General features: G+C 38.5%; 1 long non-coding RNA gene across 1 annotated transcript in view; it reads left to right on the top strand.

Moving 5' to 3' along the window:
- Positions 1-1,653: 1,653 nt before the first annotated feature.
- Positions 1,654-20,764, top strand: part of LOC132535402 (uncharacterized) — a 99,281-nt gene continuing 80,170 nt past the window's right edge. Inside the window, exon 1 of the long non-coding RNA XR_009547180.1 lies at positions 1,654-1,760. This is a non-coding gene — a long non-coding RNA (uncharacterized LOC132535402). The remainder of the gene's footprint in view (positions 1,761-20,764) is intronic.

The raw sequence follows: 20,764 nt of genomic DNA, 5'->3' as shown, positions 1-20,764 counted from the left end.
AAGTAAATTGGAATGAATTTTTCATACATGAAATCATTTAAAGAAAGGGGAAGATGAAAATATTCTTTTTTTCACTCCCTTTTCTTGCTTACTTTCTTCTTTCTGTCTATCAATCGGATTAGGTTTAATTAAATGAAAATTTGCCCAAGGTGCATTCCAGTAACCTAAGTGTTGCACTGAGGGAAAAACCTTTTTCTCTCCATGATTCTCTACCAGACACGTGGCATTGTTTTACAGTCTATATGAGCTCATTCTGGGGTGGAAACAAGTAGTTCTTAAGAAGAATTATGTTTGATGAGGTCTCAAAAACGTTAATTGTCTGCAACATTTTGTTTTAACCTCATTAAGATGTCATTTTGACCAAATGCACAATCTATGTCTGCTTTTTCTCAATTCTTGGCGTCTGCTTTAAAATAACATTGTTTCAGATTTTTTTAGAGGACATGTCACTGCTCACAACATTTCTGAAATATGTAGACAAGTTTGGAAAGTTTTCCAAGCAGATCCACAGTTATTTCTCACCACTGATGACTCACCAGTTCTTAGCTTGTTTAGTAGGTTTTCAAGTTCATTCATCATGTCATTTTAACAATGTGTCAAGTTCAAGCATTAAACAAACCCAACAACACAACACTTGCATTACAAAGAGCTTTTTTTTTCTTCCTCCTCTTCCTTTCAACCTTCCATTGCAAGCAAATCAGCTTTGACTTTTGTTCCTGACAAATCCTGCAGCTGGCTCAATTTCAATTACTGTTTTCTGTTTATTCATCAGAAACTTGTTTTATCAGCTGTGCAATATGGTCAAAGATTTTTCCCATTTAAAGATCTTGTCTCTTTATATGGATGCTTTTACTTCATATCCAGAAGTTATTGAAAATTGTAGGTGTTCATTTTAGAAAGTGTCTCATAGCATATAGGGGAGACCATTGCTCCTCAGCATATGAAACTGTTAGTTACTATTTACTTCTAAATCCAAGAATCTCTTTTCCCTATGATGCTGTGTGGCATAATAAAATGTGAACACCTTAAGTCAGTATTACAAATTAGATGCATTTGTAATATATCACATATATTTATAGGCATACACTTAATAAAATTTGGGAAACATGAAATAATGCATTGAATTTGGGACATTTATAGTTTCCCTTTCCTCTCCCATTTGCTCAGTTAGCTTCCTGATCTCTCTCTGAAGCACAAATTCTAAAATGAGACACCATCAAATGGGTGAGAATGCAGAGATAATGATGCTAATAAACAGTGGAATTCAAGAGAGAGAAGAAACATCTGAGCAATCTAGCTTGGTCTAAATTTATGAAATTTATTAAGGATACGATCTTGGGTCAGTTATAGAATCAGTTGTGTCCTGAGTTGTTGTTCTGCTTCTAAGACCCCTTCTGTTTCATGGTTTAATCCCCCCTGCTTAACACTGTATTCTATTTACATAACCACTGCTAACTAAGCACCACCCTGCCTCCAGGGCATTGGTTTAATCCCCACTCGTTCATGATGTCTTTTTGCTCCGCCCCCTCTCATAGTCACCCTGATTTGCACCAGTCACTTTTCGCTCCACCCTCTTACATCACATCCTGTTTCCCCTTACTTGGCGAGCATATATATAAGGCCAGGATTGTGATTATAGATAGTTTAGATGGCTTAGATTGTGCTGCGTTCTACATGAATAAAGAGATACTGCGTACAGCTCAGCCATGAGTCTCTGGTCGTCTGTCTCCTGTCTGCGAAGCTAGCCGGGCAATGAGTGAGTCTGTCTTTAAGGAAAAAAACCTTAAAGATAATTTAAGATGTTTTGATATATTTTATAAATACCCTTGGTCTCTTTAAGAAAAGACTTAAGAATAATGTTAAACTAATTGTTTATATGATCAGTTGGTAATTTTATTTTATTTTATTTTTATTTTTTGCCTCCAGGGTTATCACTGAGGCTTGGTTCCTACACTACGAATCCACTGCCCCTAAAGTCAATTTCCTCATTTTGCTGCCCTTGTTGTAGCACTTATTGTAGTTGTTATTGTTGTCATAACTGTTGTTGTTGTTGGATAGGACGAGAGAAATCGAGAGAGGAGGGGAAGACAGAGGGGGAGAGAAAGACAGACACCTGCAGACCTGCTTCACAGCTTGTGAATCGATTCCCCTGCAGGTGGGGAGCTGGGGCCTCCAACCAGGGATCCTTATTCCAGTCCTTGCACTTCGCACCATGTGCCCTTAACCCGCTGTGCTACTGACCAGCTCTCTATTATTTTATTTTAACGTTAACCTTGCTATTTGAACACAGAACAACAGACAAGGAGTTTTATGCACACTATGTGCGCTATAATTCACATTTACAAGCTGTGGTTACTTCTGTGAGAAGGACTGAGAGGCAAAGACATCTCAATACTTCCTTTTCATGACCATATAATAAATATTTTCAGAAACCATATATTCCTGCTTCAGTTGGAAAATAAATGTATATAATTTTTACACATCACAGTCTCGACAATACTTTTATCTGCTCATCTAACTGGTGATTATCATTCTGTAAAGATACAATTATCACTCTGGGGATAATCACATGTGGGAGAGAAATCACATTAGTGCAAAATATTATTTCACACAGTTTTATTGCAGAAAACCCTAGGATTATTTACATTACCCCTGGACCAGATTAACATCTATTTTAGATCTATCTTAGGCCCCAGATAAAAAGTGTTTTGTGCAGGAAATTTATAAGGGAGATTTCCTTATAGCTTTTCTTCTCATTAGTCTTTCTTTCATTGTCCTCCTCCTCTTCCTGTTCCCTCACTTCTTCATCATCCTATCTAGCAGGGCAGAGATAAAGTCTGTTATCTAATTCATGCCATATCCAAGCTGTGAGGTTATGTAATACCTATAAAAGATAAAAATTGGAGAAATAGTAGTTTTGAATATAAATAGAACGGGTGGAATTACATGGACGAGTAAATAGAGGCTAGCAATGTAGAAAGGTGAATATGAAAAAAAGATGACTACCAAGAGTTGGGAAGTAGCACAGTGGATTAAGAGCATGTGGTGCGAAGTGCATGGACTGGCATCAAGATCCTGGTTCAAGCCCTAGACTCTCCACCTGCAGAGGGATCGATTCACAGGTGGTGAAGCAAGTCTGCAGGTGTCTATCTTTCTGTCTTTCCCTCTCTGTCTTCCCCTCCTTTCTCCATTTCTCTCTGTCCTATCTAACAACGATGACATCAATAAAAACGATAATAATAACTACAACAACAATAAAAAACAAGGGCAATAAAAGGGAAAAGAAATAAATAAAATATTAAAAAATGAAAAATATGACTAGGATATATACATACATATGTATATATATATATATCTCCTATGTATATAACAAAAATAACTAAAGCTCCAGAAGAGATACTGAAGAACCAGGATTATGAAGGAATATAGATGTTAGGCTTTCTAATAATTTTTTTAAAAGGATCCTTACACCAAGTCCTTGTGCTTCAAGCCATGTGCTGCACTTAACCCTCTGTGCTAGCGCCCAGCCCCACTGCATATCTTTTTGTTCAGATAAGCTTTCATCCATTTTTGAATATATTCTAGTCACAGTTTTTAGTACCAATGTTCAAGACATGTCACTCACTATTAAAAATGTCATTTATTTTCTTTGTCTACAGTTCATAATTCGTGAACTGTTGTACCAGAGTTAATGGACTAAGCTGAAGATTCCTAAAAATTCATTTGTTTAAAGAGAGCTGGTACCCAGTAGTTCAGAAAGTGACTGCTTTTGAAGATGAGCCTTTACAGATGTGATTAAATTAGCTGAAGTCACTAGGACTTGTCTTAATCCATTCTGACTGGAGTCCTTATAAGAAGAGGAAATAGGACACGCAGGTGTGTGCTTACAAAGAGAAAAAAAATCAAATGGAGAAAGGGAGAAGACATTTATAAACTTAGGGCAGAGGACTATGAAGAAAACCACGCTGCTGCCATTTTGATTTTAGACTTCTAATTTTCAGAACTGTGAAAACATTCCTATGTGTTACTTAACATATCCAGTCTCTGTTACTTTGTGACAATAGTCCTATGTGGCTAACACACCAGCGCTTTAAAGAAAAGCTATAGTTACTGTATTAGTGTATTAAAAATATAAATCTAAAAACAACAAGGATGACAAAGGGGACAAATAGCCTTTAGGAGCAGCGGATCTGTGGTGCAGGACACAGAGTCCAGCAATAACCCTGGAGAAAAAAAAATATATATATATATATAGACGACATTTTTATGCTCATAGTTGCCTCTCAAAATAACAAAGTTTGAAACTCAACAAGGCTTTTCTATATTTAAAATGTAAAGTTTCTTTTTTTTAAATGTTTTTTAAAATTGTATATATATTTATTTTCCCTTTTGTTTCCCTTGTTGTTTTATTGTTGTAGTCATTATTTTTGTTGTTATTGATGCCATCTTATTTAGACAGGAAAAAGACGTTCTAGGTGGAAAATCGTCAGTTGAGTCTAATGAGCAAATTGAGAAACAGAGAATAAGAGGAGCTGGTTAAGGAGTCTTATAAAGAGTTTCAAATAGGATGGAAGATTATGGGACACGTAGAATGACCATGGATTCTGCCAGTCATGTTACCCGTGTAAGTCACAAAGGCAAAATATGAGGAAGTGGTAAGCAGTGGTAGGATTTCACCTCTGGAGAAAAATACCATGAAAGAAACATTTGCTTAATCACAAGAGAGAGAGAGAGATCAGAGAATTAGAGGGTTCTATGGAGATAGCTGAGAGAATCTCTTCTTATATTATGCAGAAAAAAATAATGTGATTCAGTGAAATAACTCAATTGGGGGAGTCGGGCAGTAGCGCAGTGGGTTAAGCGTACATGGCGTGAAGCGCAAGGACTGGTGTAAGGATCCCGGTTCAAGCCCTGGCTCCCCACCTGTAAGGGAGCCACTTGGCAGGTGGTGAAACAGATCTGCAGGTGTCTCTCTTCCTATCCCATCCTCTCTGTCCTATCCAACAAGGATGACAACAATAGAACAAGGGCAACAAAAGGGAAAATAAATAATAAAAAAAGAAATAAAAAAAAAAAGAAATAACTCTATTGGCTAGTGCAATGGTTTGCCTTTTGTTGAACCCAGGTTTGAGCCCAGCCCTCACCATGTTGAAGATAACTTTGGTACTGTGGTCTGTTTCACTACCTTTTTCTGGCTCTGTCTGTCTCTATCTGGAAAAACAAACAAAACAAACAAACAAAGATGTTAATTTAACAGCAAAAAAAAAAATCTAAACTCAGATTAATGTTAACATTTCAGAATAAACTATCCTACAACTAGCACTGAAGTTTGTGCTAGTGGACAATAAGCATAATGTTTTTTTTTAGTAGTGTCTTGATTCAAAGATTGTCCCAAACTCTTGGAAACTCTCAAATTGAATTGGACTGAGCACTCTGCAGCTGTTGCCCAGGACAGGATTACAGACCCCAATAAATTTCCCTTCCTAGAATTCTCGAGTGCAAGGTGGATTCTGGAGTAGTTAAGAATCATGACAACCTCCTTTCTTCATTAAAGTAGAAAAAACACGCTTTAGGTTTTCTGTATTTCATGAAACCTGACTTGCAGGTATTGAATCGGTGTGTGCAAGGGGCCCCAATTTGTTTGAACTTGACAGCCTTTATTAGTCCTTTTAATTAATTTTCTTTGTCACATTCCATATATTTCCTTTACTGCTTTCAGGGGACTGCCCCAGGGTGGCCAGTTTAACACCTGAAATTTCCATTCTTTTTCTTTCCTTTTCTTTTCCTTTTATTTTCTTTCTTTTTTCTTTTTTTTTTTTTCTGTCTCCAAATAACTAGTAGGCAATGCTATACAGAAACACATCACAAAAAATACCCATAGCAGGCCTTCTGCTTTGGATAAGTTTGCTGTAAAAGCTTTTGAATAAGGATAGCGTATTTCCTTTGAAGTTTTCCCCGGCAGGACCTCTTGTAATTCCCTGAGCTGCTTTTATTTAGCCTGTAGAGCTGCCCTGAGTTTGTTCTCAGTTCAAATCTCATTAGCTTGGTGTTCACATTCACTCCTTATGTAATGATGAGGGAGGAATTTTTTTTTCTTTATTTGAATAAGGCCTCTGGGACTCTGTGCACGTGTGTGTACATAATTTGATGAGAACTTCATGGTGTGTTTAGAATAGAGACAGAGAAATCAAGACATAATAGTAAATCTCAGGCTATGATACTGTGGAAAAAAACACACACAATAGACTCTCACTTCATTCCGCTGTTAGTAGGGGTATTCATTGTGCTTTTATCAAAGAATTATTATGCAAGTTAAATTAAAGTCTAGGTAGAACAGTATCTAGTGGATTGTAAAGCAATAAAAACACATTTGCTGTTTTACAGTGAGGAAACCTGTGTTGCATAAGGTGTAGTCATCAGACTGAGCTGGGTCTGAGGCTTATTTCTTGCCACCCTAGTTATCTGATGAATCTTTGCTTCACCAAACCACATCTGTAAAAAAAAGGCAAGTTAAAAGTTGGCATACATGGAAAATTCATAATAACCATCACTATTAAGTGATAGTAGAACGAATATTTACTTATCAGCCAGTTCATCTGTTCTATGAAAGTAACAGTCTTTATATTCTGACAGGTCAGTTGTGTCACAAAACAGAAACTTCTTCCCCTTTAATCAGTGGTCTCAGTTATTAAGGACGACTAATCCCCAGCACTGCAAAAACGGTATCATCTGTTTTCCATCTACACCATGCCTCAGCCTCGCGTGAGCTTAATGTGCAGCTTGGCGATACGAGAATCCGGCATGAAGCCCAGCCAGTCTATCTTGGCGTTACTCTCGATCGCACTCTGTCATTTCACGAACATCTCATAAAAACTGCAGCAAAGGTGGGCGCGAGGAATCACATCATTGCAAGACTGGCCAGCTCCTCATGGGGCGCGAGCGCTTCCACACTGCGATCATCCTCTCTGGCATTATGCTATTCCACTGCAGAATACTGTGCCCCAGGATGGTTCCGTAGCCCCCATGTCCACTTGGTCGATTCCAAATTATATTCCTCCATGAGGATCATTTCTGGAACCATCCGTTCCACCCCGGTCCCATGGCTGCCAGTTCTCAGCAACATCGCCCTGCCAGATATTCGTCGGGATGCGGCATCATCTAAGTTCATTTCCCACATCTACGCTCGCCCGGACCTGCCAATATACGCGGATATCTTCGCCCACCCTGTCCAACGCTTGACGTCTCGTCACCCAATCTGGTCCCCTACGCCTACACTGAACTTCTCTGTTCCAGTCTCTTGGAAACAGAGCTGGCAGTCAGCTGAGGTCAAGAACAAACACCTCATCACAGACCCCTGCGAGCGTCAACCCGGCTTTGACCTAGCACGTTATGATCGGGCCCTCCTCCATCGCTATGGAACAGGCCATGGCCAGTGCGCCGCTATGTTCCATCGCTGGGGAGCCAGAGACGACCCGAACTGCCCCTGCGGCTCCAGACAGACTATGACCCACATAGTCAACGACTGCCACCTCTCCAGATTCAAAGGAGGTCTCGAAACTTGACATCAGGCGCAACCTGACGCTGTTGACTGGCTGCGGAAGAAGGGCAAACGCTAGAAGAAGAAGTTATTAAGGAAGTATTTCTCACCTCTTTGCCTCTAAGAAAACGAACATAATCACAATACAAGAAATGTTTTTCCCTTGAAGCAAACATGTGTAATATTGGTTGGTACTAACATACTAATATAAAGTAAGACTGAGCAGTCCAGGAAGTGGATAGAGTGTTGGATTCTCAAGCATGAGTTCTCAAGTTTGATTCCCTGCAGTGCATTTATCAGAGTGATGTCTGTTTCTATATATATGTGTGTGTGTTATAATATATATATGTGTGTGTTATAATATATATATGTGTATATATATGTATATATACACATATATATATTATAATCTTTAAAAGACCAAATGAGAGGGTCTAGATAAACTTGTTGCTTCATTTCTAAAACCAAGGATGAAATAAAAGGGCAAACATAAATAAGTCTAGTCTAATACAATTCAGGATTTGCCAAATGAATTAAAGTAAGCAGTGCAAAATCCAGAATGTGCTTGTGTGTGTGTTTAATTGAAATAGCATATGTTATCATACTAAATCATAGTATACATACATCTCCTTCAGGGAATCCACTTAAAGACTATTTAGCCACTAACAGTTAAATCTTCAAGATAAACAGGGAAAAACAGACTTGATGGGCCTAGACCTCGAATAAATCCCTCTCTCCATTGTTACCAGTCATTTCTATCAGGAACAACAAAACAGACCCCTTTGTGGGCCTTGCCCTCAACCTGGATCAACAATGGTAGAGAATGTTCCATCCTCTGCAGGGAGGATGGACAACATACTCTATGCTACACCTGAGGAAGATGGGTCGATCCTAAGGCAGCATGGAATGTTCCTACTCACGACCACAGAATGTGAGCTCAGAAACATGGGTGCATGATTAAAATATAGAGGGGCTGTGTGTGTGTGTGTGTGTGTGTGTGTGTGTACCAAGAATCATATCATACTAGAAACTTTAAAGCTGTTATGTTCAAATTTGTACACCAAAAGATAAATCTCTCTTTTTGTTAATGTAAACTATTTAGCCCCAGGAGATGAGGTGATTTAATGCACAATCATGTATGTAATCATTTTTAAGACAGACTAATTTTTAAAAAATTTTTCAGAATGACCGTATTTTTTCTGCACTGTTTATATTCTAATCTCATCGGTTTCCAGATTCATTTCTCTATGAATTTCTAATGCAATACAGGTTAAAATAAGGATGCCATCTGAGTTATGTTACTTTCCTTGTACCAACTGTAGTAGTCTTGGCACAGCCGATACTTTATAAACAGAATGACTGTGGGCTTACTAATGTGTAATTCAGACAGAGAAAAATTGATTGCATCTTGGGCATGCAGAGTTAATTGAGTCAAAATGTTTTGAACTGCATGGGTGTAAGATAGAAAGGCCTTCATAGTAGCATTCAGTCCCATAATTCATTGTTATGAATCATGCTGATACTTCTGTGTATAAGACAGAGATGAAAACGTGTTGTTAAAATTCGCTTATATATCATCCCTGGTAAGTACAAATGGAAAATGTAATATTAGAAAGACTTATCTTCAAATTACCAAAGAATGCTAATTTAGGTAGAACTGAAATCAAATGATTATGTTTTCTACATCTCTGTCTTCTACTTGACAGTTCATTCTAAATGCCATTATTTGGCTAGAAATATTTAAATGTCTCTTAGAGTTATTTTCCGCTAATCAAACCTAATTAAACAATATGGTAAGGGTACACAAATTCTCAATGAGTCAAAAGTTTCCAGAAATACTTTTGAACAATAGTCTCATTAGCATTTAGGGAACATTCATTCACATGCATGTCCATGAACACAGTGTTTGATATCAGTCCTGAAAGAATTTATTATTATTGTTATTATCATGCTGTTATTGTCAAGGCTTTACCACTCCCAACTGTCTTTCTTTTTTTCCAGATAGTCAGAGAAATACAGGGAGAGAAAGATACAAGTTTCATTCACTGTGGTGGGGGCTGGCTTGAATGAGTCCTTAACAAATGTTTACAATTTAGCTGGGAATATAGTATCAACGTATGTGGAATAACTCAAAAATAATCAAGAGAATAAGAATAAATTTTCAGGAAGAACAATCCATCAATATGGGTTGCATTGAATTAAATGGCTTCATTAAGACTATAGAATTGGTCAAAGTTGATGGTTTCATAAATGAATCTATACAATATTGAATCTTTAGAGGGCATGGATAAACTAGAAGTGGGGGCAGAGCAGTGCACACGTAATACTATGTGAAAGGACCCTCATCAGGAACTGGGTTCAAGCCCCCATTTGCCACTTGCAGGGGGGATGATTTACTAACATTGAAGCAGGTCTACAGGTGTCTATCTTTCTCTCTTCTTATCTCCACCTCCTTTCTCAATTTCTCGCTGTCAGATCAAATTAAAAAGGCCACCAGGGCAGTGGATTCATAGTGCTGGCACTGAGCTCCAGCAATAACCCCAAAGGCTTAAAAAAACAACATCAAACAAACAGAAGCTCATGTCATTTATATAACATCACATAAGATGGTAATTTCATCATGTATATGCACATATATGACTATATCATTTGTGTTCAGAAACTAATTATGTTATGATAGAAACTTGGAAGATGGAAGCAGCACAGTAGGGCAGTGGGTTAAGTGCTCAAAGTACAAGGACCGGCATTAGGATCCTGGTTCGAGCCTCTGGCTCCCCACCTGCAGGAGGGTTGCTTCACAGGCAGTGAAGCAGGTCTGTAGGTGCCTGTCTTTCTTGCTCCCTCTCTGTCTTCCCTTCCTCTCTCAATTTCTCTCTGTCCTATCCAACGACAGTAATAACAACAACAATAAACTACAAGGGCAACAAAAGGAGAAAAAAAAATAGCCTTCAGGAGCAATGGATTTGTAGTGCAGGCACTGAACCCCAGCAATAACCCTGGAGACAGACAGACAGAAAGAGAGAAAGAAAGAAAGAGAAAATTAGAAGGTGTTTGATAAAGCTGATGAGACACAAGGTATACATGATCTGTATCCATGTACTTATGTTTATGAGATTAGAATGTGCAGTCACACGTGCAATCAGCCTTTAGTGGTGAACAGAAAGATGGACTGTCTTTCATAATGCAGTGAGGTGACACCATTTTCAGTGCAAACTTTATGAGATAAAAAATAAAGTGAGAGACTTCACAACAAGTTTGTGATTGAGGCCAAAATGGTCATTGAAGAGTCACCTTGCTTTTCAAGAGTTTTTACTGCTCTGCTCCCATACAGTTTGTAAAGAATAAAATGGCCCTAATTCTCCAATTACACAACTGATTCACAGAAACTGGTTGCGTGGGGGGTGTTTGGTGAGACCACCTGGGAAGATTCTGAGTTTCACATTCCAGTTGACTCAGACTAGGGGGGAGGAAAAAGTATGTAAACTATAAGAATGCATACAAAATAAGTGATAAATGAAATATAGACTTTTAGATATGCTTTTTAATATGTGATCCCAGTTTTTGTCATCAGGGTTGTTGCATGATTCTATCTCTTCATATGATCAGTTTTTTTCTTCCTTTCTTTGCTTCTTTTTTTCTTAATATTTATTTATTTCCTTTTTGTTGCCCTTGTTTTTATTGTTGTTGTAGTTATTATTGCTGATGTCATCATTGTTGGATAGGACAGAGAGAAATGGAGAGAGGAGGGGAAGACAGAGAGGAGGAGAGAAAGACAGACACCTGCAGACTTGCTTCACCGCCTGTGAAGCTACTCCCCTGCAGGTGGGGAGCGGGGGCTCCAACCGGGATTCTTATGCCGGTCCTTGTGCTCAGTGCCATGTGCGCTACTGCCTGACTCACCCTTTCCTTGCTTCTTTCTTTAGTAAAGGCAGAGAGTAGTCTAGTAAAGGGTTTTTATTTATTATTTTGTAGTATTAGTGAAACCTCCAAGTATTAAAATGTGTGTGTGTGTAATGTTTTGGGAGAAAGAAAAGACGAAGAGATAGACAGGTGGGAACCCAAAGGATTTAAGAAATCAGTATCAATCTAATAGTGGTCATGAATGGAATCAAGTATTTAGAAAACAGATATTACACAAGGACCAGCATAAGGATCCTGGTTCGAGCCCCGGCTCCCCACCTGCAGGGGAGTCGATTCACAGGCGGTGAAGCAGGTCTGCAGGTGTCTGTCTTCCTCTCCCCCCTCTCTGTCTTCCCCTCCTCTCTCCATTTCTCTCTGTCCTATCCAACAACAACATCAATAACAACAAACTACAACAACAATGGAAAACAATAAGGGCAACAAAAGGGAAAGTAAATAAATAAACATAAACAAAAGAAAGAAAGCAGATATTAACACTGTTAACTCTAACAAGGTCTCTATATAAACTGCTTGCAGGGTTTGAGCTTAGACATCTACAGTCTGCTCATTATGGCAAGAGGAAGCTCATTTAAGTAGGTCTTGACCTTGATTCCAACTTTCATGCCCTCTTACAGTTCTCTGAATTTGCTCCACGATTCACAATATTACAGCAGTGCTTCATTTACTTCAGCAATGACCTATTTTCCTTCAGGATCTTAGGTACTGAATTGCTCATAACTCCTCTTATTGTCAAGGTTTTCACACAAAAGGAAGAAACAAAACATTGCCAATGATTCTTTGGCGCACAATTCATCAGTCACAAAATGTGAGTTCCAAAGTGAAAATTCTACCAATCAAGACCACTGAAAGGTTTCTAAGCTCACCTGGATAAATTTAGCCAAACAACAGTGAGATCCAAAACTCACCTAAGCAGATTCAGACAATCAATGTGGGGATAAGGGAAAGAGGACTTAGAACTTTCTTGGAGACTAATTGCTACATCAGACACTCCTTTTGAACTCTGGATAGACTCCCCTTTTCTCTGCTTTTGATTTTTCCATTCTGTTTTCTTTGTATTCTTCGAAAATGTATTTGGTAATAAGATACTTTTAAAAAATATTCTTATTATCAATCAGTTAATATTGGCTTACCAAATTATAAGGTTTCAAAAATACCTGTTACATTCAGCACTAGCTACTCATTCTACTGCATCTCATTAATGCAATGAAAATACTTCCACTGCTGAACCTTTTTTTACCCCTATTGTGAGAAAGACCAAGAATTCTTGCCATATATTTGCTTCCCTTTCTCCCCACATCTGTTAGTTGTTCTGCATTTCCTTATTTATAACACGAAGCATAATCTCCTCTAGTTTTTTTTTTTTTAATTTCGTTGTTAGAGCCTTTTCCGCTTAATCATTCAAAGTATTACTCATAGGGTTTTTGTTTGCTTACTTTTCTAGATATTTTAAACGTTCAGTCAGGAAAATGAAAAGACACACCAGAGAAGAACTAGGGCCATGCGGGGGTGGAGGGATGGATGATGGATCACATATGGAAGCCGACGCCCATTTTCACTCACATTAAGACACTGCCTCCACTTCCTTGCTAAGCCATGCCAACATCTAGCAGCTTCTGGGTTTGCTTATTTGCTCTCCTTCCCTGTCCGCTGAGGGAACCAGGGCCTGAAAGGTGTGCTTTAAATTCCCTTCCCTCTCAGTGATGATATTTCTGGTCACAAAGGTTCTGGGTCCCCATGGAATTGCAGTTCAGATCTCTCTGTTCATCCTTCTCCTTCCTCCTCCTAACATTTCTCCCTCTGAAGTATAGATCACAATTCTTCTGGCTTCTGAATTTGTTTCTCCCTTGAACATGGTCATTGGCCAGCTGATCCCTACCTCCAGCCCATCTCTTGTCTTTTCGTAATCCAACAGGGCAATGGGCCACTAAGGTCTTAAGATCTGGGAGGAAAGTTAAACTTGTCAAAGAAGGTGTGGTGACGCCATATGCCGTGACCCTGACGTCACTTTGGCTCCATCCCCATCCCCATCCCCATCCCCATCCCCATCCCCATCCCCATCCCCATCCCCATCCCCATCCCCATCCCCATCCCCATCCCCATCTCCATCCCCGCCTCTTCTGGGAACTGAACTCCTGGGACCCTGCCAGCCTGGAAACTTTTAGCCCCTCTACAGCCATGAGCGACCTTTCCCAGGGCTGATCATGGTTGATCTTATGGGACTAAGCTTTGATCACCATATTGAGACTTCATAGACCGAGTATATGATGAACCCTTGCTGCTAAGTGCTGATTTTGCCTTCTCCCTGTTTCACCCTAATAAACCGTGTATTGATTAAACCAGTTCCCAGCTCCCACTGTGAATTCTCCTATAGGCGCCACAAGCAGCCCCAACTCCCATACCTCTTTTAAGTTACAACAGGAGGGACTACAAAAACTGGAAAAGGACAAGAGATTGGTTCAATACCTGCTATTTTGGCCAATTCCAGGCCATGTCATGACCTAGCATCTTAGTCTTCTCCACTCTGCAAAGGGAGCTGAGTTACCCTCCTTTGCCTTTGAGAGGCAGTCTGGACTACTTCTAGCTTAGAGAGTTTTCTCAGAAGAGTGACTATCATTAGTGAATAGGACAGCTTTACTATGGGATTGGAAATGGAACACTTTCTATTTTGTTGATAAGCAGCAAATAACCAGCACATACATATATACTGATTGATACTGACATCTATGAAAATTAAAGATTGACTTGAATCGGTGAAAGATGTTGTGTCCATAAATCCACAGTATTTTCTTCCCAGTTTGTCAAACTTTTAATTAAATTGTTTGTTTTAAAATGCCAATGCTGACATTTGCAGTGAAAATCAGTTTGTATAAAAAATAACACAGCTGTTGGTCATATGGTAAGTATTTCAAAAAAGTGGAAAGGGAAAATTCGGATGAAAGCGATAAAAAAAAAATGCCTTCTTCGTCAGGTTGGAGAGAACATTCTTTTCTGATGGGTGAAAGTCTGATTTCATTTATCTATGTCTATTTTATAGAAAATCTGATTCTGAAAAAAAATGTATTTGTCTACAAAGAAATGTGTGTTCAAAGTCAAAGAAAATGTAGAATGAATGAGGAAACAAATGATATGGTTTTAGCATCTGCCAGAAGATCCCTGTACCTCTTATTTTAACATATTCAATGCATAGTAAACAAGAGGCCAAGTGGTGACATACCCGGTAGAGTTCACATGCTACCAAGCAGAAGATTCAAGTCTTCAATTCCCACCTGCAGGGGGAAGCTTTGGGATGGTTACAGCAGTGCTGTGGGTGTTGTCCTTCTCACCCTTTTCCATTATCTCTCTCCCTCTCAATGTTTATCCTCTATATAAAAATGCAGGCCACCAGCAATTGTGGAGTCATGTAGGCACTTAGCCCCAGGGATAGCACTGATGGGGATCAAAATAAAACAAAGCAATACTTGGTATTTGAATATAGCTAACAACTTATGTGAGAGAGGCATGTTCAATCACAAAAGACATTAGCTGCAAAGAGCAGTCCTGTCATTCTGGTTTGCACTAACCTCGTCACCAGTCCAGGAATACAAAGAAAAGGAAAATTATTGACCTCCTTCAGAGTGAAATCAGTTCTTCTTTTACTGCGTTCCGCTTCCTATATTCTAGAAATATTAGAGACATTATTTTACCCTTCTTAGTCTACTCAGCAGCAATTACTGCTCTGATCCATGCAATAGTGGTCAGGAAAGGTACAGCAAACACAGGAGTTACTTACCACCAATTGAGACTCATCTAATCTAGAGGTGAGATAGAAGTTCGTGTACCACCAATAGTTCCTCTCAAATTCAGAAGGTAAGTGTGATTATCTCCACTTTGAATGTCATCAAACCAAAGGCCCATTGACTTGATCTGGGTGACAGTGTCACAGGAATTTTAACTCATGGATACCCTGTCCTGGAATCTGCAACTTCATATGCCAAGGACCATGCACATCTGTTATATGTTGACTGGATTGAATGAAATATCACACTCAAAAACACAAGGACTGGCATAAGGATTCCGGTTTGAGGCCCCGGCTCCCCACCTGCAGGGGAGTCACTTCACAAGCGGTGAAGCAGGTCCGCAGGTGTCTGTCTTTCTTTCCCCCTCTCTGTCCCCTCCTCTCTCCATTTCTCTCTGTCCTATCCAACAACAACGATTATCAACAACAACAATAAAAACAAGGGCAACACAAAGGAGTAAATAAATAAATATCACACTCTCACCCTGACCTTCAGAAACATTTCCACCAGGCCATTTTCTGCGACTGAGGACAATCATTCTGAGGCTGTCATTTAGCACATGCAGACGATGGAAACACTGAGACAAAAATATCTTTGCTTCCAAATTGATTTACATATCAAAGCTTTTTGGAGAAAGCTGGAATAAACAGTGCAGTTTCTGGAAACTTATTCAAATCAACTTTCACATACTTTGGAGAAGTTAACCACAACATTTTCAGGGGGAATGTATAAGCAGCTCAAGTTGGCACGAGATCCATTCACTTGAGTATGGCTGCACATGGCATCCGTTTTTTTTTTTTTTTTAACTTGTGACCTCTCCAGGATCATCGTGGCTCACGTTAAAAGCTTTCTCATTTTAAATCTGCCATTCATTCTTCCTTTCTTTCTCCTTTCTTTCTTTCTTTCTTTCTTTCTTTCTTTCTTTCTTTCTTTCTTTTTTCCTTTCTTGCCTGGATGCATTAACAGTTTAAACCTATTGAATTTATTCTGTGGAAAGTGTGCCAGATATAAATGTTTAACATATGACCCTTTTGAAGTCACATTTCTTAGGACAAGCCACTTACCTTGAGCAATATTTTAGAATGAAAGGATATATAAGGTGTTTTCCAAATCAAATGCAAGGGGGTGGCTCTGTTTAATAACAAAATGAATAAATAAATGAATAATAGTTAAAATAGAAAGAAAATGTTATTAAATACTGATGATTCCAAGATTCAGTTTTTATAATCTTATACACGAAACAAACCAATTTTCTACTTTGATGTGTACGAGTGCTACGTAAATAGCAACACTTATCCGCTCCTACCACTTAACAGAATTACTTTCTAAAGGGCCAGGGAGCAACTCAACCTTGGTTTGAGCCTGGACCACCACATGGAAAAATCACGGAAAAGGGGAAGTTTGTAAGCAGGGAAGCAACACTGTAGTATTTCTTTCTCTCTCTTCCCTTCACTATCTTCCTTTCCCTCTTTATCTCCCTTTTTACTTTCTCCCTCTCCCTTTCTCTCTTTGCCTTTCATCTTATACCTAAAAAGAAAAAAAAAAAATCAGCTGAGAGTAATTGCGTAGGTAAGGAGCCCTATTAAAATCCTGATGATAAGGAAGAAAAATAATTCCAATTAAATTAGTCTGGTAAGAGTACAAGCAGAACTCTGGGGTTTTATTCAATGTGGCAAACTATCTGCAATAAAGAAAAAAAAAATTTACCATGAAAATCAATTTAGAGTTTTTTTAAAAAATATTTTAATTTTATTTATTTATTCCCTTTTGTTGCCCTTGTTGTTTTATTGTTGTAGTTATTATTGTTGTTGTCGTCGTTGTTGGATAGGACAGAGAGAAACGGAGAGAGGAGGGGAAGACAGAGAGGGGGAGAGAAAGATAGACACCTGCAGACCTGCTTCACCGCCTGTGAAGCGACTCCCCTGCAGGTGGGGAGCCGGGGTTCGAACCGGGATCCTTATGCCGGTCCTTGTGCTTTGCGCCACCTGCGCTTAACCCGCTGCGCTACAGCCCAACTCCCCAATTTAGAGTTTTATTCATAATCTGACAACACATTTCACCTGATTGTGAAAAAAAAAAGAAAGAAACTTTGGAGACAACCTTATTACATTCATTACAACTATGTCCCAGGAGTCAACTATAATAAAAACACAACTTGTATGCTCTACAAGTTATCTTTATTTATTTTCTGGATAGAGCCAACCAGAAATTGAGAGAAGGGTGAGATAGAGAGAGAGAGAGACATACCTGCAGCCCTGCTTCAATACTCATGAAGATTTTCCCCCTGCAGGTGGGGACCAGGGGCTTGAACCTGGGTCCTTGTGCATTGTAACATATGCTCAAACAGGTGCCTCACCACCCAGCCCCTGCATGGTCTATATTATACACCCAGGAGCTTTACTGCAGATGAATTATAAATTGAGACTTTAGTCTGAGATTATGACAAAGCCTTAAATCTCTCCTGAAAGAGGATGAACATTTCAGAATTTCTCATTTCTTGTATGTGTTTAACATATTCATTAAGTAGAATGTAGATCTGACTTATTACCATATAAAACACATATTGAAATAAGGAAGTTTTATGTATTTATATCACTTTATAGAATCTAATTTATTGACCAATAAATATAATGGATCCATGCTCAGAATTATAAAATATTCATATAAGTATTAAAAATTACTATAACTATAATAATTCGTTGTGGACACACATGATGAAAATGCAAATTGTAGCTTCAGGAAACATAAAATGTTGAGTAGGGCTAACATAAAATCGTAGCTCTTAGGCCATATTCAAAGTTAAGATGTTGCCTGCTTAAAATAGACTGTTACGTGTTGCAGTGGTTTTATGTAAATCTCAGGTTAACCACAAAGTAAAAACTTATGGCATATACATAAAATATAAAAACAAAGAAATCTAGGAAAAAGAAGGGGAAGGGAGGGTTGAGTAGAGGAATCTTTTAGGTATAATGACAAGGGACCTTTTTGACGGGTCTGGTGTGTTTGTAGATGGATTTATGTTCTTCAAATCAAAAGACAAGACGTGACTAAGTGGATTAAAAATACACACTAAATTCTAGCTACAAGAGGTACATTTAGCATGAACTATGTACACAGAAATGAAAAGAGCTAGAAAAAAGACAGCTCATGCAAGTGAAAGTCATAATAAAATAGGGTGAATTATAGTTAAATCAGAGAAAATGGGTTCTAAGCTAAAACCTGTTAACTAAGATATTGAAGACCACTATATGATAATAAAAAGGACACAGCAAGAAAACACTTGTAAATGCTTACATACCCAACATAGAAACACCTAGATATATATATAACAAAATGCCTTCCATTTGTTTACTGTGCTCAACTCCATTTCTAGGCTCGACAGGTAATATGTTTTGTGATTTCATTTCACTCCCATGACATGAATGCACATTCAACCAAAACAACTCCAGAGTATTCTCACATCTAAAAGGTGTATTGCATTGAGTTCTGAATTATTTACAATAAATATAATTTTAAAAGCATCCTATAGCATCTAAATTGAATTATTAGTTTTTGTGAAATGTACAGGTCAGTTTATCATCTTTCTAGTAGATAGAAAGATGGATAATTTGTTCTTCCTTGTCTTATAAATTCTTAGTCTTTCTGTTGTCATTTTTTGGACTTATAGCCTAAATTTTATGTTCAGTTTTATTCCATATGTAAAAGTGCAGCCGTTTTGCCCAGGAGAAGCAGAAGGAAAGCTGTGTAAGTAAATTTAAAATTTTAGTGGTCCTGTCCTACTGAAAAAGAGACAAAAGTAAAATAATTTTTAAACAAATTCTTTCATTTACCCTTTAATATTCCATTTCTATCTGTAATCAATATAAAACTTAAGTCAGTTATTCTGTGTCAGATATTTACACCCAGTCTTTTAAAAAACAGTCCATACATTCATAGTATTTCTCAATGCAGATACCAAAATTTTCATCTGAAATATTGACCTAAACTATCGGTTTTCTAAAATTCACAGTTGTTTCCAGAATAAATCTTTCTGTTTTAAAGTTTTTTAACTGCAATGTCAGAGATCAAATCCAGTGTCTCATTCAGGCATGCACTGATGGCTGAAGAGACAGCATAATTAGTATGCAAAATGTTTTCAGGAGCAAGGCCTTAAGGTCTCAGGTTCAGTCCCCAGCAGCACCATAAGCCAGAGCTGGTCAGTCTTGTCTATCTGTATATTTCTGTATCTTTCATACATTAAAATAAATAAATAAATAAATAATTGCTGTGACACCATCTCCCAGACAATGCCTTTAGCCCACCCACATGTTAGCTGTCAGGCTCACACAAAATATTAGTAAAGTCATGGACCTCTTAGAATATACCTAGCTTTGTCCCAAATGGAGACCACCAATTTCATCTGCTGTGTTCTATATATACAGAATGTGTATTCTGTATATGTTCTGTGTATAATCTCATTGGCTAAATTCTGTATATCTGCTGTATATAGGCTCCTCATTATTTAAAAATCTGTTCTGTTTTATATCTTCTGTATATAGGTTCTGATTATTTAACAATCTGTTCTGTTTGATATCTTAATGCTTTTCAGCCACCAAGTTGCAGATGTTACCATGACATCAATCTGACTTTCCTGGGCAGACGACATCATGAGCCCTGCCCCACTAGGGAAAGATAGAAACAGGCTGGGAGTATGGAGAACTTGTCGTCACCTATGTCCAGCAGAGATGCAATTACAGAAACCAGATCTTCCATGTTCTGCAACCAATAATGATCCTTGGTCCATGCTTCTAGAGGGATAAAGAATAGGAAAGCTTCCAATGGAGGGGATGGGATGCGGAACTCTGGTGGTGGGAATTGTATGGAATTGTCCCACTCTTATCCTACAAGCTTTTCAGTTATTACTAAATCAGCAAGTAAGAATAAACAACATATTAAAGGGTGCTGGGGTGGTGGCTCAGCGGGTAAAGCACACATGGAGCGCAAGGACCGGCAAGAGGATCCCGGTTCAAGTCCCCAGCTCCCCACCTGCAGGGGAGTCCCTTCACAAGAGGTGAAGCAGGTCTGCAGGTGTCTATCCTTCACTCCCCCTCTCTGTCTTCCCCTCCTCTCTCCATTTCTCTCTGTTCTATCCAACAACAATGAGCAGCAGTAACAACAACAATAATAATAACAGCAACAATAAGGGCAACAAAAGAAAAAATATCCTCCAGGAGCAGTTGATTCATAGTGCAGGCACCGAGGACCAGTGATAACTCTGGAGGAAATAATAATAATATATTCAAAAAACAGTTTTTCATTTTGGGCCAGGAGATAGTTCACATGAAAAAGAACAGGCTTTACCTTGTTAAAGGACACAAGTTGTAATTCCTAACCTTGCTCAAGAAGGAAAACTCACATGGGTTGAGACAATACTGTGGTGTCTCCATTTATCTCTTTCTCTCACTCTCTGTGCCTCACCTCTTTATAAAAACAAACAAACAAACAACAAGAACTCAAACACTGGGAGGGTTGGAGCCTCAGCAAAAAAAAA

Source organism: Erinaceus europaeus, chromosome 22, assembly GCF_950295315.1.
Source record: "Erinaceus europaeus chromosome 22, mEriEur2.1, whole genome shotgun sequence".
Taxonomy (NCBI): Eukaryota; Metazoa; Chordata; class Mammalia; order Eulipotyphla; family Erinaceidae; genus Erinaceus; species Erinaceus europaeus.
The sequence above is the reverse complement of the archived record's forward strand: the minus strand, read 5'-3'. Positions and strand labels throughout refer to the sequence as shown.